Source organism: Protopterus annectens, chromosome 5.part0, assembly GCF_019279795.1.
Source record: "Protopterus annectens isolate FY-2018-M chromosome 5.part0, PAN1.0, whole genome shotgun sequence".
Lineage (NCBI taxonomy): Eukaryota > Metazoa > Chordata > Ceratodontiformes > Protopteridae > Protopterus > Protopterus annectens.
The window spans coordinates 1339618187-1339633799 of NC_056735.1; positions in this window are offsets into that span (position 1 = coordinate 1339618187).

The window sequence follows — 15613 nt, forward strand, 5'->3', positions numbered from 1 at the left end:
ACGTATTGCAGTCATCCCAGACCTGCATGATTTCCTCTAGCTGTGCTGACAATCATTTGCTATAGGTTATGTATTTTGCTGATGTCCTTCAAGAATGCAACTGCAGTCATAACATGTGGGTTGTCCTGCCTCAGGCAGCCCTCGGTCGGCCGGATTCCAAAGTCTGGGTCCGACGTCGGCTGATGTCGCATTTCTCTCCGACGTCAGAGCGGCTGGAGTACATAAGCATCAGCCAACGCCATTTTCTTCAGTCTTTCTTGCCGTGCGGTGCCAGAAGCAGAAGCAGTTCGCAAGTGCTGGTCGGTCAGCTCCTGTATTCTACGATACCGAAGTCATCAAAAAAGCTAAGTACCCCGTTGGGGACCTTTTCTTGCCTCAGCCGATGTCAGAAATTACTGAAAAAGTTAGCAATTGTCTTTTTTGTGGTAAACAAATACCTCATAAGGATTTCCACTCTTACTGCCTCCCTTGCCTGGGCCCAGACCACGACGTCTCGGCCTGTGTAGCCTGTGCTCGCTTCAACAAGCGCACTCTCAGACTTTTTCGGCGATAAATTTGCTTACACCATGCCGTCGGATCTTCCGACATCGCAAACTCCCAAAAAGCAAAAAGACCGGGACCGACATGCCCGGCCCGCAGCTACCACCGACTCCACGCCAAAACCTAGCGCGAGTGCTCCGGTTCCCACTGAGACGGTCTCTCCACCACTACGAACCGAAGCTACCGCATTACCGACGACTCCGATTCCAGACATTACTCCGACGCCAGTTATAGACTTTCCTCCGGATACCGAAACCGAGGAGGTGCCCAAGACCATTGCAGTAGACAAGGTCACTCCTGCACGTGGAGCTGCCAGGCCTCCTATGACCATGTCTATTAAGGCCTACACTAGGGCTAAGGCAGCCAGCAAATCTAAGCATATTACTACCAAATCCTTACCTCAGCTGACTCCGCAGACACAAATTATGTCCATGGCTGCTGATTTGATTTCCATGATTAGAGATTCACAGGCCCATCCTGAGAGAGCATCCCAGCCTCCTCCTGATAAAAGGCCCCGGGTTGAACCCTCTGACCCTTCTCCTTCAGATGAAGACTCTGAGGGCTCTGTCCACTCTGATAGCCAGGAAGAGCTCTTCCAGACCTATGAGGACTCGGATGCAGAAGATTCCATACCTTCGGCCTCCCCTCCTGAGGATATTTCTTTTGGGGAAGTTCTGCACACCATGAGGGAACATTTCAAGTGGCAGGGTCAGGAATATTCTGATTCTAGGAAACACAAAATAAGAAAATCACTGGGAACTGCTGCTGTACGAACACAATAAATATTTATTAAGACACTGAGAGTAAAAAACAACAAAGTGAGCGCTTTCGGGCTAAACCCTTCATCAGACAAAAGTGCTCTTACAAACATCTCATTTTTAAAAAATACTTACACCAATCAGTACTCAGAAAAAAAACGCCTTTTTCTGTGGGTTGTCCTGATACAAACTATTCAATTAATAATTAAAGGCACATACTACTGCTGATGTGTATTCAATAAAATAAAAATAAAAATGAAAATAAAAATCAAAAATAAAAATGAAAATAAAAATCAATAAAAAGCACGCCTATTTTTGAGAGTGGGTTTTTATTTTCATTTTTATTTTTATTTTATTGATCTGAGTACTGATTGGTGTAAGTATTTTTTAAAAATGAGATGTTTGTAAGAGCACTTTTGTCTGATGAAGGGTTTAGCCCGAAAGCGCTCACTTTGTTGTTTTTTACTCTCAGTGTCTTAATAAATATTTATTGTGTTTGTACAGCAGCAGTTCCCAGTGATTTTCTTATTTTGTATTTGTTGATAATTGGAAGCACTGGGATTAGGCTAAACACTAGCTTTTTTCTTGGATTTTCTACTTTTGGCTTATTGTGCTATGCATGCTGCTGAAGGAAATACCGTAACCAATGGACTGAATACAATGTTAGCAGTAGGCAGTCGTGGTTTGGCTATGGATATCTGGTGCACAGATAAACTGACAACGCAGCAGAATCCTCTGCTTAATTTGGGTTTCTCTTTTTTGAGGAACAATGGTGAAGAGCCATTGAAACCGCTAGCAATGGACAAAACTTTTGAAGACTTGGCTCGTGACCTTAATTTTAAGGCCATGAGGCTACAACGACTACAATGGCAAGCCTACCACTTGGAGGCTTGTCTGGATTATGGCATTGTCCCGAGGGGCATGCGTGTTATGTGCATGCCGACACAAGGGGACAAGTATCCAGATTTATTAGCTAAGTGGCAGGCTATCAATATAAAAACAAGCTTTCAATACATGGAGTTGTTGATAACTTTTTTCTCTTCAGAAGTTGCAGATTTGAAATGTGAGGTATCCAATGCAAAGCAGAAGTTGACGGACAATTTCCGGGAACCACATCATAAGACCCGATTGGAGCAGATACATCAGGGTCTTCTGGATAATGATGATATAAAGAACTTTGAAAATGGGTAAATTAAGGCAAGACTATGAAGATTTTTCGAGGGGTAATATCTTCGTGTGGCCGAAGAATACCCCTCGATCCTCTAATAATACATGGAGGTCACAGGGACCCAGAGGGAGACCTATGAATGCAGAGGAGCGGCGCGGTCGTTTGACATCTAATACAGAGACACTCACAGCAACAACAGTTCCGGTTGACGTTTTGGCAGGGAATCAGTTAATGGCTAATGAAAGAGTGGTAGCTATTGACAGCGAAATACGAGCTTCCCTATCTGCACAAACTTCGAATGTGATTACTGCTTGTGACTTAGCAGTCACGGGCAAAGAAGCGGCTAATTTGGAAGGGCCGTTGAACACTGACTGTAATCAAAGTGATTTAGTCAAGGGAGGGACATTGATCACATCTGTGACTCCCTTGACTAGTTTGCAAGATACTTTTAATGAGAGGGTAGAATCAGTGCCTGTTTCAGGGGACATGGGAGCGCGTCCTAAAGTGCTATTAGGACAGGATTATTTTTTGGGCATGTTGCCCATGAATGTCAAGAGAAAAGGTCCGTGGAAGCGGTCACGGAGCGACGACAGGGACTCGATGAACAAAAGGAGGACTTTGAATTGACTTCATGTTGTTTTATTCATGGTATTGTATTTAATTTATCTAAATTTACACTAAATGCTGCCGAAATATATGTTTTGAATAGAGGAATGACATTTGTACCAAGTAAACCTTGTATGTATAGTGATATAGTGCTGGATTTAATGTTGTATTGCTGAAAGGTAATGTTGAATAAGATATATGGAGGGGCACAAGGTTCTAGTTTGGGCCTACGAAAACCCAGTAGCTATATTCCCCCATTTTCACCAGCACTGAATTTATTCATTAACAAATGTGAGAGTGATTTGTGTAAGCTCATGCAAGAAAAAGGGAAAAACTGTTTTTATAATTTAACTAATGAGCAAAGACAGGCCTTAGAGAAACTTAGTAAAAATCAAGATCTGACAATAAGGATGGCAGACAAAGGAGGGGGAGTAGTTGTCTTGGACACTGACTGGTACAATAGGAAGATATCAGAACTGTTATCAGAAAGAGAGGTCTATCATATGATGAATCCAGTAGAAATTAAGAACATCATAAGTAAGGTACATGTACGTGTAGAATGGCTATTTGCTAACATGTACATAACACGGGACCTTAAAGAATTTTTTCATGTAGATAAACCAGTCATTCCAGTGTTCAAGGCTCTACCCAAAGTACACAAGTCACTGACTGACCCACCACTTAGACCCATAGTGTCGGGTAGGGGCTGGGTCACTGAGAATTTATCTATATGGCTGGAATGCACACTTAGACCCTACGTTGATCTCATGGATAATGTTTTGAAGGATACTGCACACTTCCTAAAGATCTTGGGTGAGATGAATAGGGAAGGTGGACAGGAAGGGATTATGTTAGTAATTTTAGATGTACATAGTTTATTCACAGTGATAGGTAATGAGTATGGAATATTGGCCTGTGTAGGGATTCTAAGGGACATGGGTGTTGCAGAGAGAGAACTTTTTCTCATAGAGGAGTCATTGAAATTAGTTCTGGAGAACAATGTTTTCTTGAACAATGGCACAATGTATAAGCAAGCACAGGGGGTAGCTATGGGAACCCCCTGTGCTAATTCCTATGCTAATTTAGTTCTCTCTTATTGGAAAAAACAACATGTATTAAATAACAGTGACTGGAATCAACACATAGGGGTCTACCTACGATTTGTGGATGACATCTTTATTGCTTGGAAGGGAGGTGAACAAAGGCTGACCTCCTTTGTGGAATTTTTGCATTCCACTACTTCCTTCCTGAGATTTGATATAAAGAGCTCGTTTGTGGCCCTGGACTTTTTAGATGTTACTATTGAACTTACTTCTGAAGGTTTTAGTTCAAAACTATTTAGAAAAGAGAGTTGGAAGAATTCCTTACTCTGTTTTGATAGTATGCATCCTAGGTTCACCTTTTCCAACATAGTGGAAGGGCAGGTGGGCAGAATATCTTGGCTTAGTTTGATGGATGACCAATTTGAGAAGGAGGTAGTGAATTTGAAGAAGTGTTTTCAGGATAGGGGATATAGACATGACTTAGTGGAAGCAGCAGCTATAAGAGGCAGTGATAATAGGAAAGGGAAATATAAGCCATGGCTTAGCATAGATACAAGGTCAGAAAGTAATGACAGCAGTCAAAATGGCTATAATAATAATGATAGGAACAAGGACATGAAACCTAGAGTGACTTTGACCTATGGGAGTAACATTCAAGGGGTATGTGACATCATTAAGAGGAATTGGAATATCATTACAAGTGATAGGAACCTGAGTGACATAGTAGGGAAGTCCCGCAGTTCAGTTATAAGAGGAACAAGAATCTGAAGGATATACTCTGTTGAGATAGGGGCAATAATGATGTCACATGCTTACCTAGGTCCCAGGGCACTGTGCCATGTGGTAGTTGTAAGGCCTGTGAATATATAAATAGGGAGACAGTTTTTATACATCCGTTAACAGGGAAGAGTTTTACATTTAAGGAGAAAGCTACCTGTAGGACCACTAATGTGGTATATATGGCAGGATGTACATCATGTCAAGGATATTATGTCGGCAAGACCAACAATATGTTAAAGACCAGGATCCTGCAACATTTAGGCTCCATTAGGAATTGTGATGAGCACAATGCACTATATAATCATGTTAAGGATCACCCAACACATAATTTTAAATTCAGGGTGATTGCTAATGTTTTTCTTAATAAGAGAGGTGGTGATATCAGGCTGAAAACAGAGGCTATAGAATCACAATGGATTTTAGATCTAACAGCCCATGTTAAACCAGGACTGAATGATATGGTACCCCTGAAACCCACTCTCAAAAATAGGCGTGCTTTTTATTGATTTTTATTTTCATTTTTATTTTTGATTTTTATTTTCATTTTTATTTTTATTTTATTGAATACACATCAGCAGTAGTATGTGCCTTTAATTATTAATTGAATAGTTTGTATCAGGACAACCCTCAGAAAAAGGCGTTTTTTTTCTGAGTACTGATTGGTGTAAGTATTTTTTAAAAATGAGATGTTTGTAAGAGCACTTTTGTCTGATGAAGGGTTTAGCCCGAAAGCGCTCACTTTGTTGTTTTTTACTCTCAGTGTCTTAATAAATATTTATTGTGTTCGTACAGCAGCAGTTCCCAGTGATTTTCTTATTTTGTATTTGTTGATAATTGGAAGCACTGGGATTAGGCTAAGCACTAGCTTTTTTCTTGGATTCTAGGAAACGCCTTAGGACTTTCCTTAAGAAGCCTCAGCACAGGCCCTTAGCTATTCCTCCTGTACTTGATGTTCTGGATGATTTGTATTCTGATTCTAGTGCTACCCCTGATTCTCTTCCTCCTGCTCCAGCCAAGCCAGACAGGTATTACAGGGTCCCAGAAACTCATTCCCATTTATTCAGGGCCCATACTGCTGATTTGGAAACTATTTCACAGGGGCCTAAAGGAGTTTCAGCCTCCACCTCAAAAAATCCTTTGCCCTCCAACAGGGAAGCAAGGTCATTAGAGAGATGGGGTAAAAAGGTTTACACATCCACTACCTTATCTATGAGAGCTTTAAATTGCCTTTTCCATATGTTCCAATATCAGGATTATCTCTTAGAAGATTTACAAAAAACATTAGCTTCTCCTGATCCTTTAGACAGGAAGACTTTGCAGGAAGCTGTACATAACACTCAGCAAGTTAGCAATCACTTCCTGCAGTGTGGATATGATGCACTGGAAGCTTCATGTAGGGCAGCTATGACAGGGGCAGTGATGCGTAGACATGCTTGGTTAAAAGATCAACCTCTACCAGATCATGTAAAAGCAAAACTTCTGGATGCACCTTTGGAAAAGAACAAGCTTTTTGGTGCAAATGCTAAGGATGTGTTAAAGACCATCGAAGAAAAAGCAAAATCAGTTCAAACTGTAAAGGATTTCCTCCAGGTTCATCCCCCCAGATTCAGTAGGAATTGGCCTTCAAAAAACTGGTCCTTTCCTAATCCAGAAAAGTTTCAAAGGGGTAAGAACAGACGTGGCCGAGGAAGAGGCCAATACAGAGGCCCTTACAGGGGATGTCAATGGCAGCCAGGAAACCAAAGAAGTGATGCAGGGGTTTCACCTGCCCAACAACCACAAACTCAATGACTTTCCTCTACTACCGCCTACCAGGGAACAACTAGAAGCTCCCTTGGGCGGGAAATTATCTCTGTTTGCAGAAAACTGGCACAGACTGACAAAGGACAAATGGATTTTGGAGATTATAGACAGAGGGTACAGGTTTCATTTTCATACCTTACCAAGAAAACAAGGCATGCCAAATCTAACCACAACATCAAAGGGCAGAGGCTATCAAGCAAATCACTCTGCTGACTCGAATGAAAGCAATAGAAAGAGTTCCACAACAAGAACAAGAACAGGGGTTTTACTCAAGACTGTTCCTTGTTCCAAGAAAAGAAACTCAATGGAGACCAATACTGGACTTGTCCGCATTAAACACCTTTCTCATAGTACCAAAGTTCAAAATGCTGACTCTACAGCAACTCCTTCCCATGCTGGGCAAGGAGTCGTGGCTGATTACTCTGGACCTCAAGGAGGCATACCTGCATGTCCCTATCAGACACAGCTGCAGAAGATACCTCAGATTTCTTGCAGGGCCAGAGCATTATCAATTCTCAGCATTGCCATTTGGCTTATCTACTGCACCCAGAGTGTTTACAAAATGCCTGGCTTCAGTAATTGCTCATTGCAGGCTCCAGGGTATACAAATTTACCCGTACCTGGACGACTGCCTCATACAAGCGGACGACAAATTGATGTTGACAAAAATCTGGATTATGTCATACGATTACTTCAAGCTCTGGGATACACAGTCAACTTCCAAAAGTCAAGACTGCAGCCATCCCAGCAAATAATCTTCTTAGGAGCCAAACTAGACACAGCCTCTCAGATGGCTTACCTGACAGAAGACAAGCAAGAGAAGTTAACTCAATACTTCAAAGGTTTAGCAAAACTCACCCAGATGACTGCAAGGAGATTCCTACAGGCCCTGGGTTACATGGCATCCTGCATTCTACTGGTTCCATTAGCAAAACTACACATGAGAAAGCTTCAATGGTACCTAAAAGCATTTGGTCTCAGCACAGCAACAACTTGGAGACAATCATACCACTCATTCCATGCCTACAAAAGGAATTCCTATGGTGGGCCTCGGTGAGCCAGGAAAACACAGGTATGTCATTCAAAACCACAGATAACACAGACCAAGACTACAGATGCCTCAGACCTCGGATGGGGGCAGACATGGAAGGCAGGTGTATACAAGGACAATGGTCTCCAAACAACACACACACACAACACACACACACACACACACACACGCTCTGCCACACGCTGGGCCCCCCCGTTCAGTTCATCCGCCACTTCCTCAGTCTTCAGTTCCCGCAAACAAAGGCCCCCATCAGGAAGGGCCCCTGTAAACCTTGCAAATTCCTACACTTAGACACACAGAATGATATGACATCACAGACGGCATCCTCTAAACTGTTGATTTTAGTTTGCAAACTGCACGATGAGCGATGATGCACTCTGCGCCTGCGACTGGAAAGAAGAAAAAAGAAAAAAAAAAAAAAAAATTTTTTTTTTTGAGAATTTGAATTCAGTGTCAGTGGATTCAGGGGGTGCAAGTGCACCCTGCACACACCATGGGGCGGGCCCTTGTCTCCAAAGGAAACACATCTGCATATAAACCAAAAGGAAATGCTGGCGGTAATGCATGCTATTGAGGCTTTTCAAAACCAACTGCAGCAAGGCCACTTAATGATACGGACAGACAACACCACTGTGATGTGGTACATAAACAAGCAGGGGGGCACCCACTCTTACCCCCTTTGCAGACTGACAATGCAGCTTTGGGAGAAATCACTGAGTCTAAACATCCAGTTACAATCCCAGTTTGTCCCAGGAAAAGACAATGTGTTGGCGGACAGCCTAAGCAGGAATTTCACAGATCCACACGAGTGGAGGTTACATCCGAAGGCTTTCAGACAACTCACTTCGACATGGGGCAAGCCAGAGGTGGACCTATTTGCCTCTCACCTCAATCATCTTCTACCAAAATTTTGCACAAGGACATACCATCCAAAGGCTTGGAAAATAGATGCCCTCTCATTCAACTGGAACTCCCTAGCAATCTATGCATTCCCACCTCTGCCACTGATGACCTCAGTATTACTAAAGATCAAAGCAGAGAAGCCCAAGGGAATCATAATAGCTCCGGATTGGCCAAGACAACACTGGTACCCACTACTACGGAGCATATGTCACACCAGGAGGTGGGCCCTCCCTCAGTGGCCCCTACTTTTGACTCAACACAATTTCGAAACACTGCATCCAAACCTTCAGACACTGCAGCTAACAGCCTGGGAGATCCCATAAATAACTTCAGCTTATCTCTCTCCAAGTAAGTTCAGCGGATACTAACAGAGGCTCGAAGACCATCCACCAGAAAGGTTTACTTAGCAAAGTGGAAAAGATTCAGCAATTGGAATACCAGCAAAGGTCATGATGCATCATTACTGAGCATCCCACTTATCTTGAAATATTTGGCAGATATGTTACAGAGCGGCCTCTCATATTCTTCAATAAAGATACATGCATCTGCTATTTCAGCTAGATACAACACTGATACTCCTGTTTTCTCTCACCCCTTACTAAGACAATTCCTCAGAGGAATCAAGAACATTAAGCCACCAAGAAAGGCCCCAGTGCCAGCCTGGGACCTCAATTTTGTCTTAGAAAAACTGACTCTACCTCCTTTTGAGCCAGCAGCTTCAGTTGACTTGCAATTCCTCTCATGGAAAACAGCTTTCCTGTTGGCAATTACCTCAGCAAGAAGGGTTTCGGAGCTACAGGCCCTAATGGCAATACCACCCTTTATTATTTTCCACAGAGACAGGGTTTCATTAAGGACCAACCCTACTTTTATGCCAAAGGTGGTATCTAGGGTTTCTCTAAATCAAGCCATTCATCTGCCTGCTTTCTTCCCCAATCCTGAGAACAAGGGGGAAAGACTTTTGCATACCTTGGACATTCATAGACAACTTTGATACTACCTGGACAGAACCAAGGCCAGTAGGAAGTCTGAACAGCTTTTTGTAGCTTACGCTCGTGCAGTCCAAGGAAAAGCAATTTCAAAACAGACTATTTCTAAATGGATTGGACATTGCATCAGATTCTGTTATTCCTTTCATGGAAAGACTGTTCCAGCCTATGTCAGACCACATTCTACCAGAGCTACAGCCACATCTACAGCATTTTTAAGAGGGGTGCCTACAAAGGACATTCTAGAAGCTGCTACATGGAGCTCCGTGCATACATTCTCCAAACACTACAATCTCCCTCTATATTCCAGATCCAGAGCAGGCTTTGCTTCGGCAGTCCTGCAGGGTTTGATTGCCACACCATCTCTTTCCTAGAGCATACCTCCTCCCCCAGCTAAGCTATGGTATTCTACCCACATGTTATGACTGCAGTTGCATTCTTGAAGGACATAGTACAGTTTTGTACCTACCATAAATGTAGATGTCCGATAGACATGCAACTGCAGTCATTCCCTCCCTCCATACCCCTCTATGCCTAGGGTCCACTCCTATCCCCCTTACTCTTAGCTGGGGATATCTGTTATGGTGTATTTGTTTTATTGCTCATGTATTTGTTTGGAATCCTGTTTTTGTCTTCCAATTTGATTACAGCCTTCCTTGGAGGGCACCTGGCAACTGGGGCAAGAAACACTGAAGAAAATGGCGTTGGCTGATGCTTATGTACTCCAGCCGCTCTGACGTCGGAGAGAAATGCGACATCAGCCGATGTCGGACCCAGACTTTGGAATCCGGCCGACCGAGGGCTGCCTGAGGCAGGACAAACCACATGTTATGACTGCAGTTGCATGTCTATCGGACATCTACATTTATGGTAGGTACAAAACTGTACTTTTCATAGCAATATTTTAGTCATTTTGAAAAATGTTTAAACATCAGCAAAGAAAAAGTGGTGAAAGGACACCAGTAACCTCTGAATGGTTGAGCACTTTTACTTTAGACAGCCTTTCACAGAACATTCTTAGGAAAATAATGGCAAAAGTACCCATTTTACATTACAACCATGAAAGGCCACTCTAACTATTGTCATAATTCATCAATATCTGTACTCAACAATTACGTCCACTAAATCGACTGAATAAACATCACATGACTGAGTGTGTGAAAAATATGGCTGCAGTAAAGTATTCCTATTTGCTTTAAACACATGCTTGTTCTGCAAAGACAGATTAATGACTTTTTAACTTTATTAGCTCAGCTGAGTCAGACATTTTTATCTACAGACATCCCCCAAACCCAGCAATTATTGCTACAATAAGTGCATTCTCTACAGATATCTGTGTCAAAAATAAATAATAATGACCAAGGTCATATGTTTCAAATTTATTTCACACAAACACGGTACCCATGTATTCCTACTTAATTTGCACAAAGACAGGTTAAAAGTAACCAGATAAGGGCATAAGATAGTTTCATCCACAGAGAGTCCCCCACCCCTACCAGCAGTTATAGCCAGTTTAATGGTGTACTTCCCTTTTTGTTATGAAGAAATAAATTGATAGTTTTGGATGAACCACATTAAACTGTATAAAGATTACTAGCATCATACCATAAGATTCAGAGAGGTGTAGCATAGTATAAATAGAAGATATTTATGACAGCATAAGAAATGATGTTATGTTGTCCTATCTCACCTTCATTCTATGCTGGTTGGGTTCAGAACTGAGCACTGATTCTGACTCTGCCTAATTCAAAAGCTCGAGAGCCTCCACTGGCTTGAGGGTATGCCCTATCCCATGATGCTCAGGGAAGATTACCCAGATCTTGTTTGCCGCTCAAGCAGATCAGGTGACTTCTAAACTGGCTCTTGGCTAAGTGACTTTTCTTTACCTTTTCCATAGTTTTCCTATATTTAGATAGTTATTTCTTTAGCGTTAATAGTTTTGTCATTAAAAGGGTTACCTGTGTGATTCTTTACTATTTTCCCCTGGTTTTTGGTGTGTTGGCCACCGTCATTTTTCTCGTCAGGCCTGTTGTGTTTCTTGTCATTACACTCCCTATCCCTTTGTAAGCTCATTTTACTTCGAGAGCTTTTTATCCCCTTTTAGGTAGCTCATTTAAGTTAGAGGGCTCCTCGTGGCCCATTTAACTTAGAGGGCTGTTCACCTACCCCTTCGTTTTTTCCTGTTTGTGAGGAGAGTCCATTTGAATTGGAGGGCTTCTCCTCTGTTTAGCAGACTAGCTGTTTGTTAGGCTTTAAAGCCTTTTTTCCTAAAAAAAAAAAAAAAAAACTTGAATTGTTCTTGTGGACTATTTTTTTTCTGGTGTGTATAGTCAATATTGTTAAGTTTCAGTTGTTGATGCTGTAGCATTGCTTTGCTCTGATTTTGAAATTTGTGAGAGTTATCCTTTTTATAGGGTTACATAGCTGTATTGTTTTTGTATAAGTCCTGATCAGACAAGTCCAAAGACTCCAAAGGACCAAAACCATCTGGTTTCAAAAAATGTGATGTGTAACCAGAAGATGTCCCTTACAGATGGGCACACCAGTTGTGTTTATTGCCTTCGTGCCCTTCATTTGCAAGGATCTTGTGCTTTTTGTCATGTCTTCAGCAGTAGAGTGCACTTAGAATGTAAAAACAAGTTAATAGTGAGAGGGCTGCTTAAGACCCCTTTCTCAGAGGTTTTGGAAGGGTCTCAGAGCTCTAAATCTTCTGAAAAATCACCCTCTTCTTCTAAATCAGAAAAGTCGGGTAAAAGGACTGCTTCCTCGGCTCCAGCATTGGACCCACCTAAAAAACTTGTGACAAAAGAATCTGGCTCGGAACCAAGTGCTCTTGGTTCCGAAAAGTCTCCCTCTTTGGTTCCAACTGTAACTACGGAGCCGATAGAGTTTTTTCTTAGGAGCCATTCCCCAGTATTGGAACCAGTCACTCCAGCATTAAGATCTCCACTCCTACAAAGAGCGAGATCACCATCTTTATCCTCTCTGTCCTCCAGGAGTTTATCAGATGATGATGTGGAGTGAGGGGTGAAAAGACTCCTTCAAACACCAGTGGTGGCAAAAATTATGTTGACTCCAACCCAAAAGGAACCAGAGTCGACAAGGACTTCTCCAACTTCTTTAGTTCCTCCTCTGACCTGACCTGGGGTTTTGGAGCCAGAGCACTTGGGCCCGATCGTAGTGGAACCATTGGAACCGAGACCTCCAACAGGATCATCTGTTCCAAAATCTGCTGTGACTACCTTGGTTCCATCAGAATCTGAGGAGTCTAGGAGCCGATGTTCTCCCATTGGGTCTGGGGAAGAGAGTCAGATCGGACAGCTGTCCAAGCCGATTCTACCTCTCTGGGCTTCAGAGAGGTTGTGCTCGGCTCCTACATTGGCTTCAGAGCCAACCAGTCTGCCTCAGGGTCTGTCTTTCAGTTCTTTGGAGCCGGGGACCTCCTTGGACCAGGGTAAGGGGGCTTTTGAGCTGATGGAGTGAGTTCTGTCACCTCAGACTGCTCCACTCAGTTTCAAGTACTCTTCCCCCAAAAGTGACTCTGTTGGTCTCAGCACCATCACTCCCCACAAGCACAGAGACCCTAAGCCCCCAGGAACTCCCTGCGGGTGAGACTCTCTTCCAAAACTTCCTCTGAGGAGGTACCTCGGAAGAGATTGTGCAAGAGGAAGCACATAGACTCCCCAGATGAGTCTATCACCTCAGACACTGACCTGGATGATTCAGAAGGATCCCCACAGTCCCCCTCTGAAAATGTCTCCTTTGCAGACATCCTGGAGATTCTTAAACAGAGGGGTGGCTGGAAGCCCCCCAGTCCTTCTGAGGATGAGACAGTATACCTGAAAGCTTTTGGGTCTCACCCTACCACCTCTTGGGTGTCTCCACCTTCTGATCAATTGATGAATGTTATTGCTCAGTAGGCATGGGGCTCTCCAGATACAGTGGAGCCTGTTCTGAGGAGGCCTAATAAATTCATTACAGCACCCACAGAAAAGGAATTTCTAACCAAAGGCATCCTAGTAGATGCTATGGTGGTGGCGGCCACAAAGAAGGATTTGTCAGAAACTTCCTTGTCTGTTCATCCACCGAATAAAGAGTCTCGGATGATGGACAGATATGGAAAGCATACCTTTTCTTCAGCGGCATTTACGCTTTGATCGCTGAATTACTTGACCCATTTTATGAGACTACAAAGGGATCTCCTGAAAGAGCTAGGAGATACCCTACAGGGTACTGTAGCTGCTGGGGTTTCAGATAAAGTTTCCTCTCAGCTCTCCACCCTAAACTCCATGGTTAATTCCTCCATGCACTGATTTCATATGCAGCCAATGGAGCAAGCAGGGTAGCAGGGACAGGAAGTTCCTTAAGGACACATTCCTGGATGTGTCTATGTAACTTTGCTGAACCCTTCAAGTCTTCCTTCACTAATGCCCCTTTTGATGGCTTGTCATTGTTCCAGCCCAAAGTTAGAGAGACCTTAACCAGGTGTGAACAGAAGGGAAAGTCTCTGTCTGCTGTAGGAGTCCATTTTTCCATCCCCCCTAGACCTTATCCCAAAGGTCAGAGGGGGAAAAATGTGGTCCTGCAAGTCCCAAAGAGTATTTCCCAATGCATGTGGTGACTCTTCCCCTCAGGTAGGGTGGGGGGGACATTATCTGGGAAAGACTGTCCAAGGCATCTGGCAGGAACATGAGAACCACTTGCATATCAATGTCCTAGAGATGAGAGTGGTGCTCTACACATTGCAATTATTCTAGGACTCTCTCCCAATACGAACTATTGCAATTCAGACAGACAACATGTCTAGTGTGGTACATAAACAAGGAGGAACCAATTCCTACCCCTATGTCGAGAGGCACAAAGAGTATGGCAATGGGCTGTCTCTTAACATTTTCTGACAGCAATACACGTACCGGGGAAATCCAATGTGATTGCGGACAAACTCAGCAGACCTATTTTGATGCCTCATAAGTGGTCCCTAAAACAAGAGGTTGTGGAAGAGATTTTCCACAAATGAGACCAGCCCTGCTGTGATCTTTTTGCCATGTCCATGAACACCAAATGCAGCAGCTACTTTGCCCTGATTCACCCTCCGAGGAAGTCACCGAGGGATGTGCTCATACACAACTGGCCCCCGGGACTACTTTATGTCTTCCCTCCCTTTCCCTTTATACCAAAGGCTCTTCAGAAAGCCAACATGTTGAGAAGCACATTGATTCTCATTGCACCATACTGGCCTTGGCAAATTTGTTTCCCCTTTCTGTGGAACCATCTCCAGGAGGAACTGTGGATCCTGGGCCCAGTTCTAAACCTTCTGACCCATTTGTCGGGGACGTTCCATCCATCGATCCAGACCCTAAAGTTGACAGCATGGCTGCTCCAGTTCCACAAACAGCCAGGCTCCATGACCATCTCCCCCGGCAGTTAGACATATTTTGATTTCTTCTCATAAGCCATCTACCAGAACACTGTACTCTAGCAAATGGAAAAGATTTTCAGACTGAGCCTCCAAAAACAATATAGATCCCTTTATGGCTCCCATCACAGCAGTGCTAGAATTTCTCACTAAACTTTTTAATGGGGGGTGGCAACAACTACAATTGGAGTCCAGCTAGCCACTGTATCCAACTTTCATACTGGGGAAATGGGACTGAAAATCATGTCCCACAAACTCTGTAAGGCCTTTCTAAAAGGGACTTTCCTGCTAAGACCTCCAGTCAGAGAACTTCCAGCTCCATGGGAGCTAAATTTTGTTCTATCATCCTTAATTTTGCCTCCCTTTGAACCTGCATCATCATGTGACATAATGTTTTTGTCATGGAAGACACTTTTCTTGATGGCCATTACCTCCGCCAGACGAGTATCTGAACTCCAAGCTCTATCTATACATCCTCCTTACATAGTTTTTCACAAAGACATTATCTTCTTACATACTAATCCTTCCTTTCTACCAAAAGTGTGCTCAGAGACCA